Genomic DNA, 7,775 nt, shown 5'->3' with positions numbered 1-7,775 from the left:
GCCTTCTTGTTGCAGTAAAATAATGCTCAGCTTCATTTATCCAATTTTCATGGTCTAAACGAAACCTTTCTTATCAAAGATAATATAAGTTGTGGGATTTAGTTCACAATCAAATCAACATTTCTCTATTTTACCTACATCTGACATCTCTATTTATATGAATTTTTCAACAGCTACCCACCAACCAAGAGAAGAGTGCTGTGGAGATCTCCATCACCCACAATAAGTCCCTGAAATGCCTAAATAAACTTGGGATTCATGTCAAAAAAAAAAAAAACTCACTGGGACATAGTACACATTTGCAAGAGTCCAAGGCAAGACTATCCCACCATCTGTGTACCATGGAATGTTCCCAACAACTGGAGTTACCCACAACTGAGCTGCACTTGGTGCCAATAACCACTCATTCTCAGATATCCAACTCCTAAACAAATCAATGCTGCAGCTGATTACCACTAGGACAATACTTAGTAAAAATTAACAAAGGTGGGGAGTTCCTCAGTCTATTACCATTACTGGGTAGGATACAGATGGAGAAATAGTAAAAAATATAGTTCAGTATTTGGTACAGTAGAGAACACTAACCCTCACCTATAGAAAGAGATCAGCCATCAATACTTTCAAAGGAATAATTTCATCACTTTTACGAAGAACTTGCCTTTAAGTATTTTTTAACCCCTTGTATACCAAACCGCTAAAACGCATGCAAAACAAACTTTATGGAGAAACAGAATAACATTACCAAAAACATGTATTTTGAGTGTTTTTGATCATGTGATCTATAAAAACGCTTAAGTACATGCAAAGAACATTATGTTTGGGAAACAAAAGGACATTACGAGAAACGTGTATTATGAGTGTTTTTATAAGTTCCTTAAGTACCAAAAAGCTAAAACCCACAAATAACACTTTATTTAGACAATAAGAAATAAAAAGATAAAATAAATAGGATTTTTTTTTTTTGTTATTCATCTTCATAGGTACCGAGATGCCAAAATTCTGGGAAAATTCAGGGCAATTATGTGATAAGAGAATATTATCAAAAAAGTTAATTTCAGCTTTTTTTTTTTTCGAACTGTTAAGTACTAAACGCTAAAGTGCATGCAAAGCCTCCAATATGAGGAAATTAAACGACCTTACCAGAAATCTGTGTTTTGTGTGTTTTTAAGCATGTTAGGCACCAAAACGATATATAATAAGGAACTCACTCTATATGGGAATCCAAAATAAAGTTACTGAAAACGTGTCTTCTCAGTGTTTTACGTAGAAAAACGTTAAAACGGATGCAAACCAACCAATATTAAGAAATAGAAAAACGTTACCAAAAAGGTATATTTTGGGTGTTTTTGAGCTTTTTACCTACAAAAACGCGAAAATTGATGCAAAGCACTCTATATTGGGAAACAAAAGGACATTGCAAGAAAAGTGTATAATGAGTGTTTTATAGTTCAAAAGAACCACAAAGCAAACAACGCAAAAACTCGTGTATATGGAGAGATTTCTTAGATACCAAAATGCTGAAACTCATGAATAACACTCTTAATTGAAAAACAGAACAACCTTACTAAATGTGTGTATTTTGAGTGCTTTTCACATTCTTAGTTACCAAAAACCCCAAATTACATGCGAAAATAGCTTTGTGGGGAAAAAAAAAGACTTTACCAGAAAAGTGTCTTTTGAGTGTTTTTCAACGTGATAGGTAATAAACCACTCAAAAGCAGGACAATCACATTACATTGGAATAAAACCATTTTTTACCAAGAACTTGCCTTTAAGTGTTTTTCAGCTCCTTATATACAAAACTGCTAAAACGCATGCAAAACACACTTTATGGAGAAACAGAATAATATTACCAAAACCTTGTATTTTGAGTGTTTTTGATCATGTTATCTATAAAAACGCTTAAATACATGCAAAGAACCTTATGTTTGGGAAACGAAAGGACATTACGAGAAACGTGTATTATGAGTGTTTTTTAGTTCCTTAAGTACCAAAAAGGTAAATCCCACAAATAACGCTCTTTATTGAGAAAAAATAAACAAATAAATAAAAAATTAAAAAATAGTTTTTTTTATTTTTCTTTATTTATCTTCATAGGTACCAAGATGCCTAAAAGTGCATGCAAAGCCACCTATATCGGGAAATTAAACGTCTTTGCCAGAAAACTGTCTTATGAGTGTTTTTCAGCTTGTTAGGCACCCTAACGGTAAATAACATGCAAGTCACTCTATATGGGAATCTAAAACAAAATTACTGAAAAAGTGTCTTTTCGGTGTTTTACGTAGAAAAATGCTAAAACGGATGCAAACCAACCAATAAGAAGAAATAAAATAACATTACCAAAAAGGTATATTTTGAGTGTTTTTGAGCTTGTTACCTACAAAAAAACGTGAAAATAGATGCAAAGCACTCCCTATTGGAAAACAAAAAGACATAACGAGAAAGGTGTATAATGAGTGCCATTATTTTTGAGGAAAAGAACTTGTGGTTCACAAGAACCACAAGGCAAAAAACGCAAATACTCGTGTATATAAACAAGTTTCTGAGATACCAAAATGCTGAAACTCATGAATAACAATATTAATTGAGAAACAGAACAACCTTACAAAAATGCGTATATTTTGAGTGTTTTTCACATTCTTAGCAAAACCCCAAATAGCACGCGAAACTATGTTGGAAAAAAATGACATTACTAGAAGTGTCTTTTGAGTGTTTTTGAGCGTGTTAGGCAATAAATCAGAAAAAAAACAGGGCAATCACATTACATGGGAATAAAATCAACTTTTACCAAGAACTTGCCTTGAAGTGTTTTTGACCTCCTTACAAACCAAAACGCTAAAACGCATGAAAAAAAACTCCTTTATGGAGAAGCATCCTAGTACCTATGAAGATAAATAAAAAAAAAAAAAAAAAAAAAGATTATATTTTCTTTTCTTTTTTTTTATTCTCTATAAAGAGTGTTATTTGTGGGTTTTAGCTTTTTTGGTACTTAATGAACTTAAAAACACTCATAATACACGTTTCTCATAATGTCCTTTCGTTTCCCAAAAAATAGTGTTCTTTGCATGTATTTAAGCGTTTTCATTAGTAACATGATCAAAAACACTCAAAATACTTGTTTTTGGTAATGTTCTTCTGTTTCACCATGAAGTGTATTTTGCATGCGTTTTAGTGTTTTGGTATATAAGGAACTCAAAAACACTTAAAGGCAAGTTCTTGTTAAAAATTGGTTTTATTCCAGTGTAATGTGTTTGCCTTGGTTTTTAGTGCTTTATTGCCTAACACGCTCAAAAACACTCAAAAGACACTTTTCTGGTAAATCATTTTTTTTTCCCACAAATCTATTTTCGCATGCAATTTGGGGTTTTGGTAACTAAGAATGTTAAAAGCACTCAAAATACACGCATTTAGTAAGGTTTTTCTGTTTCTCAATTAAGAGTGTTATACATGAGTTTTAGCATTTTGGTATCTAGGAAACCTCTCCATATACACGAGATTTTGCGTTTTTTGCTTTGTGGTTCTTTTGAACTATAAAACACTCATTATACACTTTTCTTGCAATGTCCTTTTGTTTTAAAATATAGAGTGCTTTGTATCAATTTTTGCGTTTTTTTGTAGGTAACAAGCTCAAAAACACTCAAAATATACCTTTTTAGTAACGTTTTTCTATTTCTTGATATTGGTTGCTTTGCATCCGTTTTAGCGTTTTTCTATGTAAAACACTGAGAAGACACGTTTTCAGTAAATTTGTTTTAGATTCCCATATAGAGTGAGTTCCTTATTATTTATCGTTTTGGTGCCTAACATGCTAAAAAACACTCAAAACAGATTTCTGGTAAGGTCGTTTAATTTCCTCATATAGGAGGCTTTGCATGCACTTTAGGGTTTGGTACATAACAGTCCGAAAAAAAGCTGAAATTAACTTTTTTGATAATATTGTTTTATCATATGATTGCCCTGAATTTCCCCAGAATTTTGGCATCTCGGTACCTATGAAGATGAATAACAAAAAAAAAAAAAAAGAAAATTCCTATTTTTTAATTTTTTAATTTTTTTTTTATATTTTCTAAATAAAGAGTGTTATTTGTGGGTTTTAGCTTTTTGGTACTTAAGGAACTTAAAAAACACTCATAATACACGTTTCTCGTTATGTCCTTTTGTTTCCCAAACATAATGTTCTTTGCATGTATTTAAGCGTTTTTATAGATAACATGATGAAAAACACTGAAAATACATGTTTTTGGTAATGTTATTCTTTTTCTCCATAAAGTGTGTTTTCCATGCGTTTTAGCAGTTTTGTATTATAAGGAGCTCAAAAACACTTAAAGGCAAGTTTTTGGTATAAATTGGTGTTATTCCAATGTAATATGATTCCCTGCATTTTAGTGCTTTATTGCCTATCATGCTTAAAAACACTTAAAAGACACTTTTCTGGTAATGTCATTTTTTTCTCACATAAAGGTGGTTTCGCATGCAATTTGGGGTTTTGGTAACTAAGAATGTGAAAAGCACTCAAAATACACGCATTTAGTAAGGTTGTTCTGTTTCTCAATTAAGAGTGTTATTCATGAGTTTCAGCATTTTGGTATCTAGGAAATTTCTCCATATACACGAGTTTTTTGCGTTTTTTGCTTTGTGGTTCTTTTGAACTATAAAACACTCATTATACACTTTTCTTGCAATGTCCTTTTGTTTCCCAATATAGAGTGCTTTGCATCAATTTTCAAGTTTTTTGTAGGTAAAAAGCTCAAAAACACTCAAAATATACCTTTTTGGTAACGTTTTTATATTTCTTGATATTGGTTGGTTTCCATCTGTTTAAACGTTTTTCTACGTAAAACACTGAGAAGACACGTTTTCAGTAACTTTGTTTTGGATTCCCATATAGAGTGAATTCCTTATTATTTATCGTTTTGGTGCCTAACATGCTAAAAACACTCAAAACACAGATTTCTGGTAAGGTCGTTTAATTTCCTCATATTGGAGGCTTTCCATGCTCTTTAGGGTTTGGTACATAACAGTCCGAAAAAAAAGAGCTGAAATTAACTTTTTTGATAATATTCTTTTATCACATAATTGCCCTGAATTTTCCCAGAATTTTAGCATCTCGGTACCTATGAAGATGAATAACAAAAAAAAAAAAAAATCATATTTTTTATTTATTTTATTTTTTTTTTATTTTCTAAATAAAGAGTGTTATTTGTGGGTTTCAGCTTTTTGGTACTTAAGGAACTTAAAAAAAAAAAAAAACACTCATAATACACGTTTCTCGTAATGTCCTTTTGTTTCCCAAACATAATGTTCTTTGCATGTACTTAAGCGTTTTTATAGATAACATGATCAAAAACACTCAAAATACATGTTTTTGGTAATGTTATTCTGTTTCTCCATAAAGTTTGTTTTGCATGCGTTTTAGCGGTTGGGTATATAAGGGGTTAAAAAATACTTAAAGGCAAATTCTTCGTAAAAGTTGGTTTTATTCCCATGTAATGTGATCGTTCTGCTTTTTAGTGTTTTGTTGCATATCACGCTGAAAAACAATCAAAAGACATTTTTCTAATGTCATTTTTTTTTCCCGCATGAAGATAGTTTCGCATGTAATTTGGCATTTTCATAACTAAGAATGTGAAAAACACTCAAAATACACAATTTGGTAAGGTAGTTCTGTTTATCGATTAAAAGTGTTATTCATGCATTTATTCATTTTGGTATGTAAAAAATTTCTCTATATACACGAGTTTTTGCGTTTATTGCCTTGTGGTTCTTTTAAAACTATAAAACACTCATTATACACGTTTCTCGTAATGTCCTTTACATCCATTTTTGTTTTACATCCATTTTTTGCATTTTTTGTAGGTAACAAGCTCAAAAACACTCAAAATATTTCTTTTTGGTAATGTTATTCTATTTCTTCATATAGGATGGTTTGTATCCGCTTTAGCGTTTTTCTACGTAAAACACTGAAAAGACACGTTTTCAGTAATTTTCTTTTGGATTCACATATTGACTGACTTCCATATCATTTATCGTTTTGGTGCCTAACATGCTGAAAAACACTGAAAAGACAGGTTTCTGGTAAAGTCGTTTAACTTCCCTATATAGGTGGCTTTGCATGCACTTTAGGGTTTGGTACATAACAATCCGAAATAAAAAGGTATAATTAACTTTTATGATAATGTTCTTTTTTCCACATAAATTCCCTGAATTTTGGCAGAATTTTGGCATCTCGGTACCTATGAAGATGAATAACAAAAAAAAAAAAAAAAAAATCCCATTTTTAAATTTTTTTATTTATCATTTTTTCTCTAAAGACTGTTATTTGTGGGTTTTAGCTTTTTTGGTACTGAAGGAACTTAAAAATCACTCATAATACACGTTTCTCGTAATGTTCTTTCGTTTCCCAAATATAAGGCTCTTTGCATGTATTTAAGCGTTTTTTTTAGATAACATGATCAAAAACACTCAAAATACATGTATTTGGTAATGTTATTCTGTTTCTCTATAAAATGTATTTTGCATGCGTTTTAGCGTTTTGATATGTAAGGTCAAAAACACTTAACGGCAAATTCTTGGTAAAATTTGGTTTTATTCCCATGTAATGTGATTGCCCTGGCATTTAGTGCTTTATTGTGTAACACGCTCAAAAACACTGAAAAGACATGAAAAGCCTCCCATATGAGGAAATTAAAGACCTTACCAGAAATCTGTCTTTTAAGTGTTTTTCAGCATGTTAGGCACCAAAACGATGAATAATAAGGAACTCACTCTATGTGGGAATCCAAAAGAAAATTACTGAAAACGTGTCTTCTCAGTGTTTTACGTAGAAAAAAACGCTAAAACTGATACAAACCAACCAATATCTAGAAGCAGAAAAACATTACCAAAAATGTATATTTTGAGTGTTTTTGAGCTTGTTACAAAAAAACGCGAAAATGGATACAAAGCACTCTATATTGGGAAAGAAAGGGACATTGCGAGAAAAATGTATAATGAATGTTTTATAGTTCAAAAAAAAAAAAAAAACACAAGGCAAAAAACGCAAAAACTCGTGTATATGCTGAAACTCATGAATAAAACTCTTAATTGAGAAACAGAGCAACCTTACTAAATGCGTGTCAAAAACCCTAAAAGGCAAGTTCTTCGTAAAAATTGGTTTTATTCCCATGTAATGTGATTGCCCTGCTTTTTAGTGCTTTATTGCCTAACACGCTCAAAAACACTCAAAGACACTTTTCTGGTAATGTCATTTTTTTTTCTCACATAAAGCTAGTTTCGCATGGAATTTGGGGTTTTGGTAACTAAGAATGTAAAGAACACTCAAAATACACGCATTTAGTAAGGTTGTTATGTTTCTTCATTAAGAGTGTTATTCATGAGTTTCAGTATTTTGGTATCTTAGAAACTTCTGCATACAGTCGAGTTTTTGTGTTTTTTGCCTTGTGATTCTGGTGAAACTATAAAACACTCATTATACACGTTTTTTATGTCCTTTTTTTTCCTTATATAGAGTGCTTTGCATCCATTTTCGCGTTTCTTTTTATGTAACAAGCTCAAAATCACACAAAATATACTTTTTTGGTAATGTTATTCTATTTCTTCATATTGGTTGGTTTGCATCCGTTTTAGCGTTTTTCTACGTAAATCTTTTAAAACACACGTTTCCAGTAATTTTGTTTTAATTTTATTTTAATTTTATAGAGTGACTTTCATATTATATATCGTTTTGGTGCCTAACATGCTTTTTGGTGCCTTTTGCTTCCCAATATAGAGTGCTT

This window comes from Scylla paramamosain, chromosome 3 (genome assembly GCF_035594125.1).
Source record: "Scylla paramamosain isolate STU-SP2022 chromosome 3, ASM3559412v1, whole genome shotgun sequence".
Classification (NCBI taxonomy): Eukaryota; Metazoa; Arthropoda; class Malacostraca; order Decapoda; family Portunidae; genus Scylla; species Scylla paramamosain.
This window is presented reverse-complemented; position numbering follows the sequence as displayed.